A 26,689-nucleotide genomic window follows, 5' to 3' on the forward strand; every position below is an offset into this window, starting at 1 on the left:
AGTATTTAGTGTCAGTTCAAAATTCAGCTTGACTTTCTGACTTCAGGCTACAGAAATCAGACAGGTTTTTAAAAGGTAACTGATAGATCTACTGTTTTGTACCTCTTTTGAAGTGATCTGTTCTTCACTCCATTTGGTCATTTATCTTTGTCATTTACATTCTCAAGGGGGGAGATTTTTGACTATCTTCAGGATTACAGGGTCACTATAATGTCTTAATGACACAGTTTTTCCCTCCCTTTCTCCCTTCCTTCACTAAATTGAGCTCAACCAAAGCTCAGAATCTAAGCCTAAATTTTTCGTAATCTGAACAAGTGAGTTCTGGGAATCGTGAGGCATTAAAATTCAAACCACAATGTGTATTTTATAGTTATGTTAAGACAATGCGTAAGTTCAAAAACACTTAGATATAATGAGCAAACTAATCCCTGAAGCAGTTTCACTTCTGAAAAGCTGTGCCAGGTGTGAATCTGGTGAACATCTTCCAACAAAAAGCAATATTTGCAGTATCTAATACAGCATAAGACAGCACAGTGAGTTCTGACTAATGGAGACCTTATTAAAATTTACTAGTTTCTTGGCAATGAAAATACAGTAGTATGATAGTGTAACAGAGATAAGTAGCTGAGCTCCACAATGCTGCTCTCTCACATTCCTCCTGCTCAACAGAACAAGAGGAGAAAATACAGTAAAAAAAAAAAAAGGTCATATATTTCAATAAGGACACAGAAATCATTCACTAATTATTGTCATGAATGAACCACACTCAGCATAGGGACATTAATATAATTTATTAATTATCAATAACACATTAGACTTACTAGTACTTAAAACACACTAAATCTAGTTTCTTCCCCCATCCAGTCTCTTCTGTCTTCTCTCCTGAGTGGCACAGAGGAATAAGTGTTCCAGTCATTCTATAACACTTCCTTTCTGCTGCTTCTTCACTTACACTCTTGTCCCCTCCTCCAGTGTGAGGTCCATTCCATGAGATGCAGTTCTTCACAAAATGATCCAAAATGGACTTCCCACAGGCTCCAGTTCTTCAAGAACTGCTGCAACATAAGTCTATACCACTGGACTTCTCCTTTGTAGATCCCAAATGGGCTGCAGTTTCTGCCAGGCCTCTTGCTCTACTTTAGTCTCCTTTCCACAGGCTGCAGTTCTGCCCTGTTATCTAACATGGATCAGCTCTTGAACTCTTCATAGAGACCACACCTTGCAGCACTCTCTGCTCTGTTACCTAAACCTTGCCACATTAAACAAATACACATGCTATGTCTTAAAAAAAAACATATATTTATAGATTAAAAACAATTTGAGAAGCAAAAAATAAAACAAAAACATTAGTAGTCTACAATGTACCTTACCCACCTTAAAATCTTTTTTGTCTCTCATTATACAAAAAAATAATAATCAAAGCCATAAGAAAACATATTAAATCACAAATGAGATTAAAATAGTAGTTGAATACTACATGCATTCTTTGCAATATTTTTTTAGAAAAATTAGATCAAAATGGACCTAGTCACACATCTACTATAGGAGGAAGTAAATAATCGTAGTCCCCAAAGAAAGAACAAAATGGTTACATGTATAAATTTATTTGTTTATTTATTTATTTTTGAATTAGAGAATTTCAATATAAGGTTGAAATAATACCAAATAAGGTGCGAGGACTCTATGGGATGGGCCTCATGCCATATGTGTGTAAAATTATTAATTCATAACAGATTGGGATCTTTGTCATAGAATCATAGAACCATAGAATGGCCTGTGTTGAAAAGGACCACAATAATCATCTAGTTTCAAGCCCCCTGCCATGTGCAGTATTGCCAGCCACTAGATCAGGCTGCCCAGAGTCGCATCCAGTCTGGCCTTGAATGCCTCCAGGGATGGGCATCCACAACCTCTTTGGGCAATCTGTCTATTGCCCTTATTTATATTGAGATATAACTTTTCAGATTATCTTCCCAACCTCTTTGCTCCAACAAGTAGTTTTCTCTGAGCAAGGACCACACTAAAGCTTCCTTATCACTGTAGCCATGAGAAAACTTGACAAACAGAAAATGGTAATCACGGCTTCCTCCTTTTCTTTTCCTCAAAGACCTATGCAGTGTTTGGTGTTACTGAGAAAACTGAGCAAATACATAGCATTCAGTATTGTTTAGAGCTAGAAGCAAACTGCTGACTTCTGAGAGTGGTGAAGAAACAGGAAAGAAACCATGCATTTGTGATAGAACAATATAATTTAATGGCTAAAGCAGTACAGCTATATATTTTGTTTTAAATAGAGCTTCCTTCTTAGTAACATAGATACATTTGTTAAAGCCTTGCTTAATATTCAAATAGATTTAAATAATGCACTGATTAATGTTTTAACCTTAGAATCAATGAAATAATCACCTTTTTACATCTGGTTTAACATATCCCAGAATATGGTTTGCTCTCTTGATTTTCAGGTTACATCAGGGACCCATTGAGAAAATACTTTCAGCCAGCACTCCAAAACCATTTTCTGTAAGACTGCTCTTCAACCTCTCATAACTTAATCTGTACCTAAGCCTGGCATTGTGTCATATGTTCCAAGAAACTGCCTGAGCTAACTTCAGTTGTAGAGTGAAATTATGGAATCAGCAGTGTTATGATGTTCTTTGCTGTAGTCAGTGATAGAGGCTGCAATGCACTGACTGTTGTATCACAAAAACACTGAATCACAGAATCACAAAATGGCCAGGGTAGGAAGGGACCTCAAGGATCATCAAGCTCCAACCCCCCTGCCACATGCAGGGCCACCAACCTCCATATTTAATACTAGATCAGGCTGCCCAGGGCCCCATCCAACCTGCCCTTGAACACCTACACGGACGAGGCATCCACAACCTCTCTGAGCAACCTGTTCCAGCACCTCACCACTCACATAGTAAAGAACTTCCCCCTGACATCCAAACTAAATCTTACCTCCCTCAACTTAAAACCATTTCCCATCGTCCTGCAGTTATCTACCCTTTCAAAGAGTTGACTCTCCTCCTGTTTTTAGGCTCCCTTTAGGTACTGAAAGGCTGCAATGAGGTCACCCCGCAGCCTTCTTTTCTCCAGTCTGAACAAGCCAGCTCCCTCAGCCTGTCTTTGTAGGGGAGGTGCTCCAGACCCCTGATCATCCTTGTGGCTCTCCTCTGGACCCTCTCCAACAGCTCCCTATCTTTCTTGTACTGGTGGCTCCAGACCTGACACAGTACTCCAGATGGGGCCTCATGAGAGCAGAGTAAAGCGGGACAATCACCTCCCTGTCCCTGCTGGCCACCCCTCTTCTGATGGAGCCCAGGATATCATTTGCTTTTTGAGCTGCAAGAGCACAATGCTGGCTCATGGTAATTTTTTCATCTATCAAGACCCCCAGGTCCTTCTCCACAGGGCTGCTCTCAAGGACCTCTCCTTCCAATCTGTATAGATGCCTGGGATTCCTCCGGCCCAAGTGCAAAACTCTGCACTTTGCCATGTTGAACCTCATCAGGTTCACTGGGCCCACTTTTCAAGCCTCTTGAGGTCCCTCTGAAAGGCATCCCTTCCTCCAACTGTGTCAACTGCACACTCAGCTTGGTGTTGTCAGCAAACTTGCTGAGGGTGCCCTCAATTCCATTGTCAGTGTCATTGATAAAGATGTTAAAGAGCACCAGTCCCTGTGAGATGCCGCTTGTTACCGGCCTCCACCTGGACACAGGAGAATTATTAATCACCACCCTCTGTCTGCAGCCTTTCAACCAGTTTCTTATCCACCGAGTGGTCCACCCATCAAATCCACATTGCTCCAATTTGGAGATAAGGATGTGGTGGGGAACCATGATTAAATCCAGGTAAATGACATCAGTCACCTTCCCTTTGTCCACCAATGCTGTCACTCGATCATAGAAGGCCACCAGATTGATCAAGCATGACCTTCCCCTGGTGATGCTGTGCTGTCTGTCTTGGATCACATGCTCATTCCTCACATGATCAAACATATCTTCCAGCATGATCTGTTCCATGATCTTCCCAGGCACAGAGGTGAGACTCACCGGCCTGTAGATATGGAATTATTTTTTTGGTCTATGTTTGAATTCAGCTCAGGCGTCTAAGGACAGGGCATCTGCTGAGATGGTGAACTGTGGCACTAAGATTGCTGGTGAATTCCTCTGGATTGATTCAGAGCAGTAAGAAGACAGGCTTCTTTTTTTCTGTTTTTCACAGCCACATTAGGAAAAAATCTGTAGCCAAACTTCTCCGAGTGCTCCTAAGTTTGATACAAAAAGTACAAGTGGTAGCCAAGGATTTAAGTCAGTTTTTATTTAATCAGAACATGTAATATATCTCTAATAGAAACCCTTGCAAACATTGATTAGCACAGAAGCTAGAGATTTTTTTATTTTCTTATTTATTTATTTTTAATGAATCAGAGCACTGTAGATTCGTGTAGGCAAAGAATTTTTTCTCCTTCCTTTTGTGTGTTTATGATTTCACTTAATTCTAAGAACTTATATCAAGCACCTTGCATTCAGTCTTTTCCTACATTATAATGGCTCTTGAATATTTCTTTCTAATGTATGACAGTCATGCTTTTAGTATGCAGTTATCGTAAATGGAGACATACATTTTGCATTTTAAGCTTCTAACAGAACTGTCTTTTTACAGAGCAGCTCACCAATTGAATATTAATATCATACTTGGTAATTCGGAAACACGTGGTGAATTTCCATCATCTGTAAATGTCTGTTTAGCAAGTATTTAATATTCAGGCAAAGAGCTTGGTTTCTGTATCTACAGTTATACTTAGAGTCTGAATGACTTACCAGTGAGACTCAGTAGCAGTCAACACATTTACATTCCTTTAGGATGCTGCAAGCTACTGTTATGAGATTTTCCATTATTTAAAATCTGTGTTGTATTTGAAAACTACAAAATGTCCTGTAACTCATAAATTTATGTTTTTTATCAAAACCTAAAGTATATTAAGGAAAAAGAAAATGTTTTCAGTTATTTTTAACATTAAAATTACCAACTAGATTTAGCAATTGTGCAGTTTTTTACATCTGCTTTTCTTTAGATTCAAACTCTTGTCTTGTAAATACATTGAATTCACTAATACAGTGCTTCAATAGTTGAATAGTTATTGAAAGGTGAGCCAGATTCATACTTCTCTGCTTCTATATTTCTTAACGTAGTATAGTCTTGTCTTTCCTTTTTTTTTCTCTTCCTTGAAATTACGAATGAAATTAGGGAGTGATATTGCCAGAGGTCCCAATTAAAACAGAACCATAATTATTTGTAGGTATACTGATAAAAGTTTCTTCTCCTCTATTTAAATAATTATTTCCAAAATTTTTGGCAAGATTTTCATTTCAGTCAAAGGCAATGGCTTTACAACATTAATAACACAATGGATATAGTTCTTGATCATTTTTCCTAATACAGTATCCTCACTTCAGCCTTACTCTTCCGAACCTGCACATCTTTCTTCTTCCTCTTTTCCCTGACTTTTGTTATCCTCTCTTGTTTTCTTATGTCACTCATTTGATCACGGAATCATAGAAGCTCATCCTTAACATCAAAATTATAACACCATAGATAAATAAATAGATAAATAAAAATCAAATGTAAATGTCAGTAAGAAAAATATGATTGCAATTCTCTTAAAGTAATTCTGACCCTATCCTCTGCTTTGCTTTTTATGGTCTCTCAACATGGACAAATAACATGGGGGTTATTCTCTAGAAACCTCTTTTATTATAAATATACATATATATATGTATATATATATATGTAAACTTAGTTCAAAGCAAAATTCTGAGGGGTAAGTGGCTTTTTTATCTATCAGATTGCAGAGCAAGTGCAAACTCTTTTTTCTCTCAGAAATAATTGTGACACAAGAAACCTTGTAATTATTCAAAACATTGTACACAGAGGCTACCTGGTGCCCTTTATGTTAACTGGATGCTACAATTTCTACTACTGATGTCCAGTTGAGGAAATACAGATCTTCTAAGAAGACATTCCACATCTTGTTCTTTATACAGTAAAAAGCTAATATTGGGAAATCGGTTCTTATGTAAGAATAGTCCTGTTCTGATGCCCATATTTTTAATACCAAAGAAGATACAAAAAACTACAAGCATTTGAGTTATGGATACATAATTTCTAATACAAGAATTCAATCTCTTTACTACATAGAACAGAAATTTATACAGTAACTTCAACAATACAAATGTAAAAAAAGAGATACCTTGTTGCAAAGTATCTTTTTAATCTACCACAAAACACTCTCAAAATACAACAGTGTTACCATCTAACCTACATTGACAGTTGATGGATTTGTGGGTGGTATGCAGGAGTTAAATTGCCTAGCATACTCCTGTATACTCATAATGTTTTATTCAAGAGTCTGCCTGCAAAGAAACTAAAATACAGGAAAACAGACAAAATACTAGTTCTCAAAAAAGAAGAAAGAGACCAAAAGTATATTATAAATTGTTACATGTAATTTTAGGGTCCCATTCTTTTTTCTTCAGATTACAGCTGCAAAAAGAGTTAGATTCTGTTCATTATGTTTATGTCCATTTTCAAGATATACTGTAAAATGTTTTAGCTACCAATTTTCCTTCACTGAATCTATCAATCAAATGTAATCTATATGCATCATAATACATCAGAAATCAACAGAGATGTTCATGAGCTAAATAGCATTAGTTTCTGTAATGAAGAATATTGGTGTACTTAATACATCCACTTCAGGTTTTTTGTTTGTTTGTTTGTTTTCCTAGAGAATATAATAGAATGCTAAGAAAAGAATATAAAATCTGTTTTTTATAAAGTATAAAATTATTTAGAGAAATATTTATCAAGTTATTATGGTATTATGTTAATATTTTGAGGGCTTGTATAATAGTTTTTCAGCAATTTCATTGTAAACTATTGCCTTTTCTGAGACTTTGAATGTAGTTGTAAAACCACTGAATCACAGAACTGTAAGGGTTGGAAGGGAACTCTAGAGAACATTGAGTCCAATCCCTCTACTAAAGTGGGTTCCCTGCAGAGGTCACACAGGTAGGCTTTCAGATGGGTCTTGAATATCTCCAAAGGAGACACCACAACCTCTCTGGGCAACCTATTCCATGGCTCTGTCAGCCTCACTGCAAAGTTGTTCTTCTGCATATTTTTATGGAACTTCTTAGGTTCCAGTTTTTGAGCATTGCTCCTTGTTCTATCACTACACACCACTGAAAAGTGTCTGGCCTCATACAAATGTCTTCCATACTTTATATGGAAGATGTTCCTTCACATATTGGTGAGGAACTTCCTATGCTCCAGTTTATGGCCATTTCCACTTGTCCTGTCCCCACAGATCATTGAAAAGAGGTTTGAACATGTCTCTGACTCCCACACTTAATTATAAGTATTAATAAGATCACCTATGTGTCTTCTTTTTCAAGGCTGAACAGACCCAGTTCACTCGGCCTTTCCTCATAGGAAGATGCTCCAGGCCCTTTTTCATCTCTGTGGCCTTCCACTGAGCTCTCTCCAGAAGATCCCTGTCTTTTCTGTACCAGGGAGCCCAGAACTGGATACAGTACTCCAGGTGAGGCCTGACTAGGGCAGAGTGGAGGGGGAGGATCAGCTCCCTTGACCTGCTGGCCACACTCCATTTAATGCACTCCAGGATCCCATTGGCCACCACTTCTTTCCCCCCATCTTCCCAGCTGATGATGCCATCATAGAAGGCTACACGGTTGGTCGAGCATGATTTTCCCTTGGTAAATCCATGCTGACTATTTCTGATGATCTTCTTCTCTTCCAGTTGCTTGAAGATGGCATCTAGAACAAGATGTTCCATCAGTTTTCTGGGATCAGAGGTGAGATTGATCGGTCTGTAGTTTCCTGGATCCTCCTTCTAGCCCTTTTTTGTAGACTGGAGTGACACTGGCTATCCTCCAGTCTTTAGGCACCTATTCTGTTCTCCAAGACCTGTCAAAGGTGATAGAAAGTGGTTCAGCAATCACCTCTGCCAGCTCTCTCGGCACACATAGATGCATCCCATCAGAATCCATGTATTTGTGCACTTGATCCACCTAGATGCCCCAGGACCACCCCTTCTTCAACCAGAGGGAAGCTCTCCATTTCCCAGACTCTCTCATTTCCCTCCAGGTCCAGGAGTCCTGAGAGGAGTCTTGAAGTGAAGACTGAAGCAAAGAATATGTTCAGCATCTCCACCTTCTCAGCATTCCCCATTATCAGGACAACCTCCTCGATCATCAGGGGATCCACATTATCCCTGGTCTTTTTTTTTATTGAAGACATACAGCCTTCTGGCATGTCAGCTACTCCTCCTGGCTTTGTACCATCATCAAAGTTGCTGAGGGTGGACTCTATCCTATTATCCACATCACTGGTTAAACAACACTGACCCCTGGGGAACACCGCTAGTTAGAGGCCTCCAGCCTCTATGCCACTGACCACAAACCTCTGAGCTCTGCCAATCATCCAGTTCTCAATTCACCTCACCATCCACTCATTTATCTCACATTTTCTAGTTTTCATTTCAAGGATGCTGTGGGAAAAACTGTCAAACACCTTGCTGAATTCAAGGTACACAACATCCACTATTCTCCCCCCATCTACCCTGACAGCAGTGACACCATAGAAGGCTACCAGGTTAGGATTTCCCCATGAATTCATTCTGACTCCTCCTAATAGCCTTCTTCTCTTCCACTTGTTTGGCAAGGGCATTCAGAACAAGTTGTTCCATCACCTTTCCAGGATGGAAGACAAGACTGACTGGCTTCTGCCAACTTCCTCATCACACAAGGGTGCATACTGTCAGGGCCTATGGATTTGTGCACATTGATTTTGGCTAGATAGTCTCTGATCATATCCTACTTGACCAAAGGGACATCTTCCATTCCCCAGACTCTCTCTTACATCTAGGGTCTAAGATTCTGAAAAGGCAGTCTTTGTAGTAAGAAGAAGCAAAGAAAGAGTTCAGCGCCCCTGTTACTGGTTACCAGGGCACTCATATCATTTAATAGGACTCATATTTCCCTAGTTTTCCTTTTATTGTTGACATACTTAACAAACAAACAAACAACAAACAAAAAACACCTTTCTTCTTTTCTTTACCTCCTTTGTCAAATTTAATTCAAAGTGGGCCTGAGCCTTCCTCATTACATCCCTACAGGCCCTGACTACATTCTTATACTCCTCCCAAGTGGACAGGTCTTTTTTCCATATTTCATGAACCTCCTTCTTCCCTTCAAATTTATCCATGAGTTCCTTGCTCATCCATGCAGGTCTCCTGACATCCTTCCTTTATTTCTTACTCTTAGCAATGCACCAATCTTGATCTTGGAAGAAGTGAAGTTTGAGTGTCGAACTCTCATGGGCTCTTCTGAAGTCCAGAGTTGCAATCCTATTTATTGCTTTGCTTCTTCCACACAAGATCCTGAACTCCACCATCTCATGATCACTGCATCCCAAGCTGCCCCCAACTTTCATATCCTCATATCCAGCAGCACACCTCTCCTTGTCAGCTCCTCCACCACCTGCATAAGAAAGCTGTCTCCAATGCATTGCAGGAACCTCCTGGAACTTGCGTGCCTGGCCGTGTTGCTACTCCTATGAATACCAGAATGATTGAAGTCCCCAATAAGAGCCAATGTCCAGGATCACAAGTCTACTTCCAGCTGCTTGTAGAAGGCCACATCAGTTTCCTCTTCCTGATTAGGTGACCTCTAGTATACATCCACTACAGTGTCATCCATATTAGCCTGTCCCTTATTTCTCAACCACGAGCTCTCCACTTAATCATCATTTACCCCGAGATGGAATTCTCTCACATAAGGAGCAACTCCAGCCTTGCTGGACTGTCTTTCCTAAAAAGGACATAGTCATTCACTACAACATTCTTCTCATGCAACCTGCTCCACAATGATCTGTGATCTCAGTGGGATCATGGTCCTGAGACCTGTAGTTCTTCCTGTTTATTTCCCATGCTGTGTGCAGTAGTATACAAGCACTCTGGGGAAGAAGAGGGTGTAGGTGTCCTTAAAGGGATACGAGAAGATTTCATGTAGGCATACTCAGTCTTGAAGTGTCTGGCCTTCTGACTTTTGTCATTAGAGGAAACTAAAGAACATTTGTTACTGTTGTCCTGGCTCATCCCCTCAGTCAACTGCAATGTCATGAGCATTGCCATTATGGACCTCACCCTTCAATGCCTTCAGTTTAAATCATATCTCAGTTATGTTTGTTTAAGAAATTATTTGATTATTTAAGCACCTTATTTAAGAAAAACACTCCACACTACAGAAAACTTTTTTGTTTGTTTGTTTATACCTTCATGTTCTTCAAGATTTGATATAACTCTAACTACTAAAAGAGAAAAAACACTCTGTAATTCTTTCCAAACAGAAATCTCATTTTTGCAAGGAATTTCTTAGAAGATTGTGTTTTCATAGTACTCAATTGAACAGCTCAGCAAGATCACTTTACTACTGACATTAAGCAGTGGTTGGTAAAATGACATATTATTGCTCTACAGTGCATATGTACAAACCTAATTGATATACAGGTATTAAACCTGCTAAAATTGCTACATAACATAAATAAAGTATGTAAAAGAGGTATTATGTCTAGCTTAAATACTATGATACTCAGAGAGTGCAGTGTCATAGAAAATCATTGATTTGGAAATACCATTGATCACTCCTATTTAATGTAATGGATCCTTTGGAGGAAGTTTTCATCAGCAGTTAAACTTTTTCAAAGCACTTTGGGAGACTTATGTAAGGCAAATATTCTGGGGCTTGAATTTTTGCTGCTCCACCCCAGTCTTCCTGGCCAGATGAAAGTTCCTCTGTTATATGTAAAAATTTATTAGGTTTTTACTTTAGCACAAGCAAAACAGTTGGAACTACTCAGAGTAATTGTGGGGATCACAGTAATTGTGAAGAAGTGTTTTGAAGGTCTGATTTGGAGGAAATATACAGTTCTGAAAGGTCTGTTAAAAATGCTAATGTATACATGTAGATATGGGAGCTATATTCTCCCTTCTGTATAAATATTACCATCTTCCTGGGGGGATGAGAAGCTGGACATAAGCCAGCAGTGTGTGCTGGCAGCCCTGAAGGCCAACTATGTTCTGGGCTGCATCAAAAATGAGTGACAAGCAGGGAAGTGATTGTCCCTCTCTACTCAGCTCTTGTGAGGCCCCATCTGGAGTACTGCATCCAGGTCTGGGGGTCCCAGCACAAAAAAAGAATCAGAGCTCTTAGAATGTGTCCAGAGGAGGACTGTTAAGATTATCAGAGAGGCAGAGCACTTCTCCTGTGAAGAAAGGCTGAGGGAACTGGGATTGTTTAGCTTGGAGAAGAGAAGGCTCTGGGGAGACCTCACTGTGGTTTTCCAGTAATTGAAGGAAGCATATAAACAGGAGGGAGAACAACCGTTTACATAGGTTAATAGTGATAGGACAAGGGGGAATGGTTTTAAACTAAGACAGGGGAGGTTTAGGTTAGATATTAGGAGGAAGTTTTTCACTCAGAGGGTGGTGACACACTGGAACGGGTTGCCAAAGGAGGTTGTAGATGCCCCATTCCTGGAGTCATTCAAGGCCAGGCTGGATGTGGCTCTGGGCAGCCTGGTCTGGTGGTTGGCAACCCTGCATATAGCAGGGGGGTGATGATCATTATGGTCCTTTTCAACCCAGGCCATTCTATGATTCTATGATCCTGGTAATGTTAAATAATTGTTCACTTTTTAATAGTTTCATTTTGACAAGGATAGTAAAAGTACTCAACAGGCTAGGAACATTCAGTCAGTCATTTAATGAATTAGGAGAGGATACTATGGTCTGAAAGTATGATTTTTTTGAGACCCAGTAGAAACAAAAATGAATATTAGAAACTCTTTCAAAACAAAGAAAGCAAAGAGTTTCCACTTAGAAAAGCACACAGTTACTTTTAGTTTCTCTCCTCTTTTCTCTCCCCTCCTCTTTTCTCTCTCCTCTCCTCTCCTCTCCTCTCCTCTCCTCTCCTCTCCTCTCCTCTCCTCTCCTCTCCTCTCCTCTCCTCTCCTCTCCTCTCCTCTCCTCTCCTCTCCTCTCCTCTCCTCTCCTCTCCTCTCCTCTCCTCTCCTCTCCTCTCCCCCTTTCCCCTTTCCCCTTCTTTCCCCTTTCCCCTTTCCCCTTTCCCCTTGATTTTAAGGAACTGATTGTAAAATAGGAAGAATTTTCCAAGTGAAGATAGTGTGCAAGATTATTTTTACAAGCAAAAGTGGATTGAACATTCTGCTGAGGTAAATTAGTCTTATTTGACGTAGTGGGTAACACATAAGCATAAAATGAAATTCACTGGGACAATACCTATCCTGAAATGCTGTCAAAATTGTGTTAGAGGAAGCATAAAAGTCATTAGCAGAATGCTTTCAAATCCCTTAGCTATGAACAAATAAATTACAGGCTGATCATGAAAGTTATCAGCCATTCTATGATACTATGATTCTGTTACGTATACATGAAAATCACACCTATCATACTCTGCTGTAGCTCTGAAGAAAGTGTGGAAAATTATACATTTCATGTGATTGTATAGATCTACTGGTAGCACAATGATATACTCAAGAATTCATCAATAAGTTTTAAGAAGATTTGCTTTTTTTCTTCATGCTTTAATAAAATATTAAATCTTCATTAGCTTAGAATTCAGAAACATCAACTTGTACAATAATTCTAAAAATGGCTTAATAGTAGTAAATATCTCTTGAATTCATTTTTATATATTGAAAGGATAAGACATAGTTGTAGGAACAGAAACAGAAAACTTAGGAAGCAATTGGTGAATGAGTGTGCTTCAAGTACATAAATATAAGCAATTTTATAGTTTTTTTTTCAGAATTAGAATCTTAGATACTTATCCTAAAGTACGTACTGAGCTTGACACTAACATAATTTCCAAAAGAAATCAGAGGTACTCTAAACAAGGGATTGTCTGCATAAAGGAAAGAATCTGAAAAAGTGCAATATGAGCTGGAAATCAGGCAACTGGTTTGATCCAGGTCATATTCTTGTAGGTTGCTCAGTATGAAGTGCTGATGAAACTACATATTTACAGGAAATTATTACCATTTCTAATTGGTTACTGGATTGGTTTATTTCAGTAAGACTTGATTGTGTCTTTTTGTCCTTTAAAATGATTTCCTGCTAATGAAACAAATGAAATTCTGCCAGATTTACAATAATTCACATATCACAGCATTATGATAAGTTTCATTTTCATATCAAATCTGCCAATTTTTAAAAGCTTTTTCTGTCATTAATAATACTGCCTATTTTGAGCTGTCAAAAAGTGTTGAATTTGTGGTATGAAAAATCTGGAATTATATATGTGTTTAGTGAGAACCACTAGTATAGGATTTTATATTTCCTTCAATTTATTTGTTTGAAGTGAACTCTTAACCTCAACATGTAATCTCTGGTAAAGTGATATTGTTATTTTTCATTATCCAATCTCCACCTTAATGAAGTCAGAGAGATAAAATGAGTATTCTCTTAATCCTGTTTTTATGGATGCTATTCACATACAGATGGTCATTTGCTTGATTTCAATTCTAACAACAGAAAATACATTGTTTTTTTAATACATATTGACCAATAGCAATTACACTTTGTTATCACAATAAGATTTACTTTGTCATTGCCCTAGCCTAAGTCTTCATCCCTGTTTCTTATTCCTTTATTCTTATCTTGACAGCTCTGTCAGATATCTCTGTCCGCACTCCTGTTCTGATTCTAGCTCAGTGCTCCATACCAGCTTACCTCCTTTTGCCACTGCATCTTTCCTGATGACTCATTCAGCCATATAACTTATCTGATTAGTCCTGTTTTCTCTCCTCTGAAATTCTCTCCTCTGAAATTAAATGGTGAACTCTTCATTTCATGGACCATGTCTTTTTATCTCTCCTATAAAGCCTACATGGCATTTATGGGAACAATATAAATTAATAATAATAAACATTTTATACTCTACTGATATACATTTAGGTATTTAAACTGTGAAATATTGTGCTCACTCTGAACAGATATCAATGTGTGATTACTCCCATGGACTCACAGATCTCTAATTGATGGTGGCCACTGGGGCTCATCCTGTAATGAAAAGCCCACCATCGCCCCAGTCAAGAGCAGGACAGCTGGGGACAGCCTTGGGCATTAAGCACCTCCCTGAGGACTTGGCAAGCCTGTGCATGGGTTCAGCTTGGCAGGACTCATGATTGGGCAGGGGAGGGATGTGTGAAGCAGGAGACCAGTCCAGCTGCAGCCTTGGGCGTATAAGGGCTAACTCTTAGGCCACAGTGGGATTCTGAGCCTGGGCCCACATAAAGAGAGGCCAGCAATAAGCTGAGCAGGGACAGACAGGGCTGATGAGTGTTCTCAGAATATTTTGAACAACCATTTATTTATTACATATATAAAATCCTTATTTATATGTCTTATAAAAATATAAACATTAAGCCAGCTTTAGGAAAACAGACTTTGCAGTGGTGGTCTGAATGTGTTAATGGTGATGAAAGAACTTGTGGTGACACATTAAAAAAAAAATCCACAAAAACTGAATATGAATAGTTTTTATGAATATATCTTAAAACATGTTTCTGATTTTTTTCTTTTGCACTCAATAATATACATGTAAAAACTGCTGTGCCTTCATTTCTGCAATGTTTGTTCTGGCAAGCTTACTGAAAGATTGTTATATTTTTAATACTATGAATAAATTAATTTCTCATTCTCACTCTCTCTCTCAAAAGAGCTTAGGATAAGGTAGAAAATCTAGATATCCTTTGTGTCAATGTTTTATTATTATTTTTTTTTTATATGATCGATCTAAGAAAATAGACAAAGTATTGTCTACTCTTTACATTTGTAGGAGATTCCCAATCTCAAACTATGAACAGATGTCCCTGATTCCCACTGTTGTTTGCCATCACCCATAAGGCTTAGAATGCAGACTTCTGCATGGTACTGACATTTTTCTGTGATTGCTTTCCTTAAATAAATCTCCATGCAACTTGAAAGAGTGCTGGACAATTCATTATCCTATATATTTTTTTTTAATCACACTTCTATTGGCCCCTGACCCCTAACTCTAAACAGACACTTTGCTGACTGACTAAATTCATGAATTCATTGAAATTTTCACCAACCATGAAAGTGCAACATACCTATAACAGAAATGTTCAGTCTGTTTCCTTTATGTTTTTTGTATTTTATAAATGTATTATATATAAATACAGTTCCATTATAGCATGCATTTTTTATGGTCAAACTGCTAATTGCTTATAATACATTATAAATACATAACTAAAATAGACAACATATGTTCTTGGTTACATTATTAAGAATTATCTTTTATTATATTAATATACGTTCAAAAGTAGTTTTCTCTTCTACTTAAATGTCTAAGGAATATATCCAGAATTTAAACTTTTTATTAGTCACCACATGTTTTTGAGGAAACATAATAACTATTTGCAGACAATTCTGGGAATGGCAAGTTTCAAGTGCTTGACATAACTGATATTTTACTGTGTAAGCAAGAAAAGTTACAACTTCATTGCTTTTCTTCAATGAATAATTTATGGCAATCACGGTGTGAGTGGCTTTGTTTAAAGTCTATTCTCTTGATTTCTATTTTTTAGAAGCAAAAATGTGATGGCATTAACTTGCCATCTGTGTTTTTTTCTTCTTTAACAGAAAGGGTATTGTTATATGAAATTATGTTAATTGCAACTACATTCATGAACATTCATATTGATATAAAAACTTCTAATAGTTTTTATTCTTTTTTTTTTTTTTTCATGGAAGCTCAATATGAATTAATAAATTAATGGAGAAATATCAAGATTGTCTCCCCTTAACAGTTCAGAATTCCCATGGATCCCACAGTAACTGCATGGATATCAAACGTCCACAATTATCCAAGAAAAGCTCTTTATGTTGATTTACATTCCATTAGCCTTATTTTACAGCTTGGGTTCATGAGGTAACAGTCCAAAATAAGACACAAAATTGGGAATGCAAAGCTATCTCATACAGTTCAATACTGTGTCTTGTCTATGCGAACCTCTGTAAGACTAATACTAAAGTGATACGTACATTCATTTTTCAAATATGTTTCTACCATATTCTTAACCTGCTCTCTTTTTTTTTTCATGTCCTCCCATTCATGCATCCCTGGAACTAAAGGCTGTCTTCAGTCTAGAAATAGTAATACAGAAAATACCACTCACTGAAATCATTTCCGTTTGATTTCAGAACTAACAACTGTAAGAGGGAAACTGATAAATACCTTAGTATACAACAACACAGTATGCTTTTTCAATCTATGTTCAAAGTAACTGGTGTCTAAACTTTTGATTTCCAATCCTTGTATGGATTTTATTATTTATTTTATTGCACTGTAGTGCAGAATAAAGCTTAATTTCAGTCAGAGAGGAGTCCGTACAAGCCACCTAGTATGTAATCTACCTATCAAAGAAAGTACAGAGTGCCCATTGCAGTCATGCAAATGCTTGAAGGAACAGTTAGTAGCTGTCATGGATTCATAAATATTTATAAGATTTTTAGCAGTGCCAACATCATTAATTATTTGGTAAAATAGAAAAAGTCATGAATAGAACAGTATCTTGGCACTGGACATATGGTAATTTAAAACTAAACATTGCTGGCTTGGTTAGTCATTTAATTAGTGAAAAGGTGTCATTAGATTGTGACAGAAACCTATCTTATTTACATTATTCCTGTTACAGTAGTTCAGGAGGAAGTCAAGCAGGCTTCTCATTCTTTCAGGGTCATGAATGAGTAATATCAGTGAACAGAACATACATGTTTGTTCCCTAGTGTAGATCTTAAATTATAATTTGAATTACAGTTGAAAATAAATATAAATTATTTTGAGATAACAAATTTCTTACATTTAGTCTTTATATAAATACAAACAACCACAGAAACTAACTGAGAGTGCAGGATATGTGGGGGTGAGAAATTCTCCTGAATTTCCCACGATGCAGGGATCCATACACAATCAGTACACATGACACACCTTTATGACACACAAATAATAACAGTATGGTAATCTGCTCTTAAAGCACCAGAGTGTACTATATGAGTACATGGAGGTTCCTCTATGGTGTGGTGAAGAGCAAAGAAACCTGTGTTTTTTTAAAAACACGCATGCAAAGAAAAGGACGTAAAGAAGTTTTAGAATTCTTTGTTTACCACATTTGTATTCTATTGCATAAATGCAGTTATATGCAGGCTGCCCTAGAAGCACTGTTTTCTATTTATTTCCATGGAAAAAAGAACAGATACAAAGAATACAATGATGCTATTTGATAGAGCAAATTCTCAACTACAAAAACCTACTTTTCAGTGTCCATCAATATCTACGCATTTTCACTAGAGATGAACAAAAGCCTGAATGTCATGCTTATCCAAATTTGAACTGGCATCAGGAATGTGGTAAAGCTTTTGATTTCGGTAGTAAATTGTCTTTATCTCAGCCCATGAGTTCCTGCATTTTTGTCTTTCTGATTCTTCCATTTTGCTGGTGGGAAGTGAGAGGCTGAGTGCAGCCTACTAGAGTTAAACCACAACAGAATCCTTAAGTAAGTATTCAGACTATGATCAGTTTTTGCAATGAGTGTTCATTCTTCCTCAGCTATGAAGAGGTACTGCAATCATCAGCTCAGATTAGAAAATAACATTGCAGTTGCTTACAGTGGATCAGAGGAGAATTTTCAAAATTCTCTTGCATTGAATATCCTCATGTTTTAGCCATTCATTCACTGTATATTTATCCCTATTTTTAATAATTAAGCACTGCTTGTATTTCTTTGTATTAATATTGGCATATCAGCAACTTTCAACCTATCATATCTGATTTTTGATTGAACCTGATACATGGACAAATTATTCTTGTAATAGAATGAATGCTGAATGATTTAAAGTTTACAATAAAAATCATGTAATTCACATGCAGACATATTTATGAATTTGAAGAAACTTGTCTTTCATGCCAAATAATAAGTATGACTTTCGTAATTTTTAACCATATTTGTAGTTTCAATGACAAACTCATGAGATCAGTTATCAGTAATAGAAGTGAATTAATGATGCCTTCACAGTGAAATAGTTGCTTAATTTGAACCAATATTTCTAACTAAATGATAAGTTTTCAATGTATTTTGCCAGAAGCTAAATGTTGAAAAAAAGGTATTTTTTTTTTTAATATTCACCAACTATTTGAATGTTTACTAACTAGCAGTAATGAGAATTTTCATTAAAAAATAAAACAATCCATGGGTCGTATGCTTTTTTCCTCAATTACTGATAATTCTTTCTAAAAGTGTTGCTTCTATAAGTTTAAATATTTTAAAGTGTAATTTTATTTCTAATAAAAAACTATAAAATTGGCACCATTCTTTATCAGAGAAATGCTCTGGTGGTGTATTTAGAATCATAATTACAGACTTTAGTCATCAAAATAAGTTTAATATTTTATTACTTACTGTTAGCAGAGCTTTGCCAATAAAGTTAAAAAGGAAGTTAATTTGATTTTTGCTCAATTTTGTATATCAAGTGCATTACTACACCTACTCACTGAGAGCAATAACTTCTCAGAAGTGTTCCCTGAAAGCACAGCCTAAGTGAAATGAATAACATAGTTATGGTTATTAATGATGTACATGAGTAAGAATATTAATGATTATAAGAAATAAGTAGAAAATAATTTTTTTAAAATAAATTTAGGTTTTCAAGTTTTTCTTTAAAACATAACTCAGATTTCAAATGCTATATAGTTATTGTACTAATTACAATCAGACAATTGGTCAGAAGGTCTATGATGTCAGCAACTTGAAAAACTGAAGTGAGCAGAGGTAAGTGAGAGCAACAGGAATAGCAACACAAGTTATGGTGGGACCATGAATCATGAAAGCTAAAATGAATTTGGTGCCAGAAACTGGAGCAAGGGAGACTCTGGTTGTCAGCAGCTGATCTGGGGTTGTGGGTCAGAGGATCTGTGTGCCTGGCTGCTAGTGGCTGGAGAGACACAAGTGAGTGAAACCAAGTGCCAGGCCCCAGGGTAGGACTGCGGTTTGCAGGTATCTGTGTTAGTGGTGCTGAATGAAGAATGTGAACTCTGTAGTGCTTAAGACCAAGCTGGAATAGCCAGGGAGTATGTATGTTGTCCTGGGAGGTGGGTCTCTAAGGATGACACCCCAGGAAAGTAGACTACTGGACAATAAGGTAGGCACAGCAAGCTGTTCGAGGGTTTGGGGTCAGCTTGGAAACTCTTTCCTGCTGTGCATGTAAGACAACCTATATCAGCAATGAGAGTGGAGTTATAGCCTACGGGAAAAAAAAAAAAAAAAAGGAAAGGAAAGGAAAGGAAAGGAAAGGAAAGGAAAGGAAAGGAAAGGAAAGGAAAGGAAAGGAAAGGAAAGGAAAGGAAAGGAAAGGAAAGGAAAGGAAAGGAAAGGAAAGGAAAGGAAAGGAAAGGAAAGGAAAGGAAAGGAAAGGAAAGGAAAGGAAAGGAAAGGAAAGGAAAGGAAAGGAAAGGAAAGGAAAGGAAAGTTTTTGTCAAACTGGTGAAAATGAACTGATTTCTTTACTCAGTTTGAGAAATAAACTTGTGTTTTTCTTCAAAGTAGTTCTCAGTTTATTTTTAAAGGAAATCAAAACAAAATAAAACAAACAAAAAACCCCTTTTCTTCTACTATCAATTTTTTTACTCAGTTTTTTCACTTCAAAAGCTTCCTGTGTTTGCACAATACAGAACATTCACCTTATTGATGCATAAAAATGAGTCTTGCATTTTTGCAATTTTCAGAATAATTTGAAATTTCCAGAAAATAAAAGAGGAAAAAAGGATCAACAAAATTCAGACACTGCAGTGAAATGACTCATTAAATCCTAGTATTGGCTCAGTAAATCTTTCTTGGAAGGCAACTATTTTCATGTATTTCCAAATTGTTTTTATTTCTTTTGTTTCACAATGCTGCAGTCACTGAAAGATTGACAATCACTTAGTCCATCTAATTCAGACTGACTAAAAGATAAATAGATGTGTATTAGACACTTTATATCACTTCTGGCACTGAAATAATAATAGTGAGCTTTTTGAATTTTGCAGTTAAAAAATGACTCAAATCAACTCCGTTATTTTCTTTCAATTAGTGTAGCAAGAAATCATTTCTATCATCTGGAGCAAAACAATATTCAGAATGAAAAAGAATGAAAAGCTTTTAAGATATTGAATAAATAGCTGAAAACAAAGCAAGAAACATTCTTAATCTTTCATTTGGATTTGGATTTTGAATAGCTTATGATTTAACAATTTAAATAACTATAATAAATAATAAGAGATGCTTTGTTTTCGGGGGGGGGGGGGGGGAGGGGAGGTAGGGAGGTGGGAAGGGCTGGCATTTTTTTTTATATTCTTTTATTAATTCAGAAATTGTAGAATATAATTGTTAACATATCCAGATCCATGTAAAGAAGAACTGGTCACATGGTGTTGTCTCTCGCACAATAATCACAATAAAGAAGCAAAAAAAAAAAAAAAAAAGAAAGAAAAAAACAAACCCTAAACTAACATATTATAATATTCTATTTTTTTTACTGATGCTTGAATTTCACACACACACACAAGATCATTGTCTTCATTTTAATGAAATTTAAAAACAATCACATTAACAAATCATTTGTACTAGATCAAATTCAACAGTTCATATTACACTCTTTTGGGTATGTATGATTTTGGGGAATAGTGAAAGAAATTTGTTCAGAGCAATTTACCAATCTTGATTATATCAACATTTTATCATTCCAAATTTTTATTTTCTATGTAAAAAAATTATGGAGGTAAACTTTATATATATATATATAGAGAGAGAGATCTATATTGTGCACATTATAGTCTTTTATATTGTGAAAAAGTTTTTAGTATAATTGTGCCTTCTGTCTTCTACATGTCTGTTGCACTACTAGCTTAATTTATTAGTATTCAGGTTGGATATTAGAAAAAAATTCTTCTGAGAAAGAGTGTTGAGATTTTGGAACAAGTTGACCAGGAAAGAAGTAGAGTACTGACCCTCAAAGTTTTCATTGTAAGGGTAGATGTGGAACTGAGGAACATGATTTAGTGGTTATCATGATGATGAGTTGACAATTGAATTAGATGATCTTAGTGCTCTTTTCCAACCTTAATGGTTCTGTAATTCTGATTCTATTTACATCTATTGCTTCTTAAAATCAATACTGAAAAATTTAGAGCCACTGTGCAAGAATTATTTTAATCCCAGAATTTTGCTTATGACATTTCATCAAAATAACTATTAAAAAAAATATGGATATAACTAGTTAATCATTTTTCAGGACTCTACAAATATTTTCAAAAACAACTTATATTTTTAAAGTGAGCTTATTATACTTGAATGATAAGTCACAAATACCAAACATTTTATGTATTATCATTTGCTGTAAGAAGATTTGCAAGAATTCTTCTACCTGTGCATTAGAGCTTATCTAGTAGAATACTAGATAAGCTCTCTCTCTCTCTCTCTCTCTCTCTCTCTCTCTATACCCATAAATGGTATGGGAAATTTTCTACTTTATCAGAAACCAGAAATATGTTCTTCACACTCCCTTATAAGTTTAATGAAACAAATTTTTATCTGCCATAAACATGTTATGTAGGATAGTATAAAATATAAATCTTAAGTGCTTTCTTACCCTCACACAAAGAAAGTACTTACTTGACCAAGAATATTTTATTTTTTCTTCATTTCTGCTCAGTATGCAGGCCCAGCAAATACTAGTAATTTCAAAAAAGCAAAGCCTCCAAGTTAATTGTTTTCATTCTGCATCAAATTCCTTTTTCATGAAATAATTTTTCTAATATGCCGACCTTTGCAGTACCATCTTGAGTCTACTTAACATATCTATAGTTTTATGTATGTTTTATCATTTATAAAATGTACCTGTCATCCACTGTAACAGCTTTATTTATCTAATTTGAATTCACAATTATTTAAAATATCATCTTTCAATGAAATACTAGAATAGTTAGAATAGCTTCTTTTTTCCCAACCCCCACAGGGTAAATTCATAATTTACTTCAGAAGTAGAGAATAGATATGAAACAGGATCAATTTAGTTTTGCGGAGTTCATATTTAATAGGATTGCAGAGGCCTTGTGTTGAATACGGATTTTGTCCTTGGGTGACAAGACTTCTAATCAAAAGAGAAAAATTTAACAGAATAAAAAATGAGAAATCCTCTGATAAAGTGATAATGTGACAGTTTATTCCAAGTAAAGCAAAAACAAACAAACAAACAATCAAACAAAACCTTGATTCCTATGAAATAGACTATTTAATCTTCAGGGTCTGTAAAAAAGCCTACATATAACTAGTTCTGAACTAAGGCAATTTGTAAAATTATTTAAAATGAATTGTACTATATAAATTTGGTAATTTTATTAGTCTGTCAAATGATAGGCAATCATTTAGATTCAGGATATTTTTAGCATTGTACCACAGATATAAATAAGAAGAGTGCCCAAACCATCTGGAATAGAACACATAAAGTTAATTCAGTGACAAAAAAGAGTTCAGATCTAACATAAAATTTCTCCCAGGGGAATAGAAACTGTGGCAGGATCAGGAATCAACAGTTACTTACATACAATATTGCAAATATGACTTAGGTGAAAGCATTGCAAATGCATTTTTCTTATTTTCAGTGCACTTTGTTCATGTTCAGGCCAACTAGTAATTATTCAACAGAAGGATTTTGTGTTTCATTTACAAATTCTTCAATGCTACTATACCATCATCATTCCATTTCACAGCTTCACCAAGAAAGCTCACTGAGTACAGACTTGTGACAATTATTTTTCAATATCAAATGACTGTGGAACTAACAGTGAATTTCCTGATGTTATTTTTTATCTTATGTCTACTAAAAAGAAAAAAAAACACCTGCTTTGATAAAGAAAAATAATAATGTCTTTCATAAATACACTCTCATTTATTTTTTACATTTCTTTCTACATTACTGGATGGTTAAAGAGAAAATTTCCACTTCCATTTATAAGTCTACTGTGTTCAAGTTTCAACATATTTCTCTTCTCTTTGTATTGCAGTGTCAAGTCTAGATAAAATTTTTGATATAACATGTTATTGTTGCCACTTCCATTTTTTTTTTTTTTCCTACTTAATCCATCTTATTGAATCAATACCTTGCAGCCAGCTAGTTCCTATAAATACCAAAGATTCAAGGACTATTCTGTATATGGTCATGTAAGGGATAACTGCCTCTATGTGGCATAAAATATATTGACTTCTTTAAATACTGTCTTCAAAATAGAAAACAATCAATCAAGTAAACAAACATATTTTCTATAATTTGATTGTTTATTTAACAAATTTATCTGCTTTATTTCATCTGATTGTATAAGCATGTTGTAAATTTCATGAGATTTTCTTACATATAATTTTTTTCTATTATTATTTAGGACTTAGCTTTTTGTTGATTGATTAGGAGAAAAAAAAAACAGAAATTTATTTGAAATTGGTTTGACTACTTTTAGGCAAAGAAATGTTGAGTCCAACTCTGTTACAGCTTAAGTATGTATTCTGAGCATTGACCTAGTAGATGTAAAGATGCTGAGATGGGTAAAGATGAAAATAGCTGCCTCTGCATAGTATTCAGAGACAGATTTGCCAACTTATCCTCCTACTGGTGGCAATTTGACAAGTTTTGGTTTTGTTTCATTTTCTTTTGTTTTTATATCCAGATAACAAACTATTGATTTCTGGAATTGATGAGTAAGTGGATGTTCCATGCATACAGATCAACATATGAGCTGTAGGTCTAAGTAGCAATTGATTTTCTTATCAGCAGTGAATCTAACGTATCCTGCACGTGTTAGAATTGTGGTGTATGAGCTGAAATCTTGCAGTGTTTTTTTCTCTGGACAAATAACGTGAAGAACCATATTCAGGAAAGAGCCTGACATATGAATCTCACAGGAAACTGCCTCAAAGAGCTGCTGAAGTAGACTTCAAATCACAGATAGAATTTAAAACCCAGTTTTGCCTGCTAAAGATCTTTATATGACTGCTAGAATCTGAAAATATAGACAACATCGTAAAAATTCAAGTGGGTTTGGAAAAAGTGGTTACGGGTAAGAGAAATTACTGGAAATGTGGAGTAGAAGCTTCTATGACATTGTTTTGCTGTTGCAGTAAACTGTATTTTTGTCTGGTGGGAGGTTTGAAGTTAGATAAATGTGGATTTTATCATAACAAAGAATGGTTGGTCTTCTTGAGTAAAGTAAAGAAAAGCATCACAAAAAATATTTCAATTGAGTAGCATCTATCTGTAAACAACACGTGAAAGAAGACATGAGTGTACTACACAATGGGGCTCTCTGTACATTTTTGAGAGTTTCATCAAAGTTAGCAGTCAATGCTAGTTATCTTTGCAATATAGACATTGTTTTTCCATACCACATGGAAAAAAAAAAAAAGATAGATTATATACATTCTGAATAACTTTTACAATAACTTCAAATTTAAAAGTCAAAATAAAATCTTTGTTACTGGGCAAAGTGTACACTATCCAGACATGCAAACAGTATATTTTCCTAGAATAAATTACCATTATAAAAGAAAATATTTTCATAAATCTCTTCTTTGCTTTTGCACCCAGCTGGAATAACTTCTGTATTATTAATAATATCATGTATTTAAACAGCACTGTACTGCTTTCAGCTGAGATAGAGTTAATTTTCTTCCTACTAGCTGGTCTGCAGTCTCCAGAGTTTTCTCACTTTTTGGTAGCTCTTGGTGAATTGTACATGGACATAACTTCCCACAGTTTCACATACCGCTAGTGGCAATAGTAAACACATATAAATATAGTCTATCATAGTAATCAGGCAGAGATACAAACTAATTCTGTAGCCCTTCAGACTGAATTTGCATTTTGAATATACTTGTAGTGCTTCTGCTTCAAGACCGTTATTCCTGATATTCCTGAATATGCATGCTTATGAAAGGAAGATCTGATTAATTATATGTGATTGTATCATAGATTTCTAGGCATTATACTTATCTTAAAATATTTTCTCTCTTTATCACAATCTTTTTTGATGTACCTTTTCATTTTCATTGCTTTTCCTAATAGAAATATAAATTCATCATATAAGAAAAACTCTTAAAAAATGGATGAACCCAACATCAAGATTATGAAGTAGGTATTCATGGCCATGTACTGAATCAGAAAATAAACAGATTTAATATTTTAGTATTCTGATCATTTCTCACTTGCTTGTTCTGTGGTTCATATATTGATTTTTATTTATTTATTTATTTTCTTTCTTTACACTTATAAGTAATGCTAAATATTAACAGTGGAATATTTCCAGAGGCAGGAATGAAAAGAGTCGATACTGATAAATGCAAACTTTTGGTGAGAACCACCAGAGAAACTAATTCAACATTCTCATCTGAGTAATGCCCTAAAAGGGTCAGCATTAGATCTCTGGGCTCCTCACACAATCAGTGAGAAGCATCAGTATCTTCCAAAGTACAACCAAAAAGGATGAATATACAGTGAAAGGGCATGACCTAGCATTAATCAATAAAGAAAGGCCAACTGCTGGTCTATCTATATCAATATTGTTGCTTCTGGAACATAAAGGTTCATTTATTTAAAAGCTTATGATGCTTTAAGATGAATATGCTTATCTCCTTGAAACATGCTGCCAAAGTCATTCTCTGCAAGTAAGCATGTTGACCAAGGCCTAAGTATGATTTTCAGAAGGTGTCATTTCTGTAGAACTCGGTAGTCACTTAATGAAGACTTGGTTCTATGAAGGCTATTCCCAAAGTAATGCGTTCCATTTTATTATGTTGGCCCACAACATCAGAGGTGAATATTGGTGGTATGGCAGCAGAGGTTGAACCTTTCCACCGGTATTCCATTCAATTTCTTTGCTGTGAGACAAGTTGCAGCAGAGAGACAGTCTGGCAAAATGGCATCTGACATGGGCGTGAATATGCAGCAAAGATGTGGAATTTAATTCCTCCTTTGGAAAAAATCAAACTCACTGACTCTCACTGATGCTTGCTGAGCATTTATGGAGTCCAAACAGTGGATGTGAGCACAGTGAGGTGGTACATTTTAGCAGTGATGACAGCAGTGCGAAAGACAAATCTGTCACCTCTGCTGGTGCAAATTTTTACAAGCCTGACACACGGGTTCTTGCTCATTGCTAGTGAATATGCATGACTGTAAAAAAATACTGTTTTGTAGCTGAGAATTTTCTTTACCAAATAGTGTTATTGTACTCTTTGTATCTGTTGTAGTTTCCATGGAAATAAATCTGAGGCAATAGTTACAGAGTGATTTACAATATTGGCACTGATTTCTGAAGAGGAAGAAACTGAGACTTTCTGAAAGGCTTGAACCAATCTACACCACAGCAGAGATTAAATTCATACTTTTTGATTCTTAACATGGTAGTACTAGGTAAACTCTGTTTCAGAATGTTCATTTCGTAAACACAGATTACCTTAGAAAAAAATAAGTTTA

This window comes from Phasianus colchicus, chromosome 3 (genome assembly GCF_987193195.1).
Source record: "Phasianus colchicus chromosome 3, bPhaCol1.hap1.1, whole genome shotgun sequence".
Lineage (NCBI taxonomy): Eukaryota > Metazoa > Chordata > Aves > Galliformes > Phasianidae > Phasianus > Phasianus colchicus.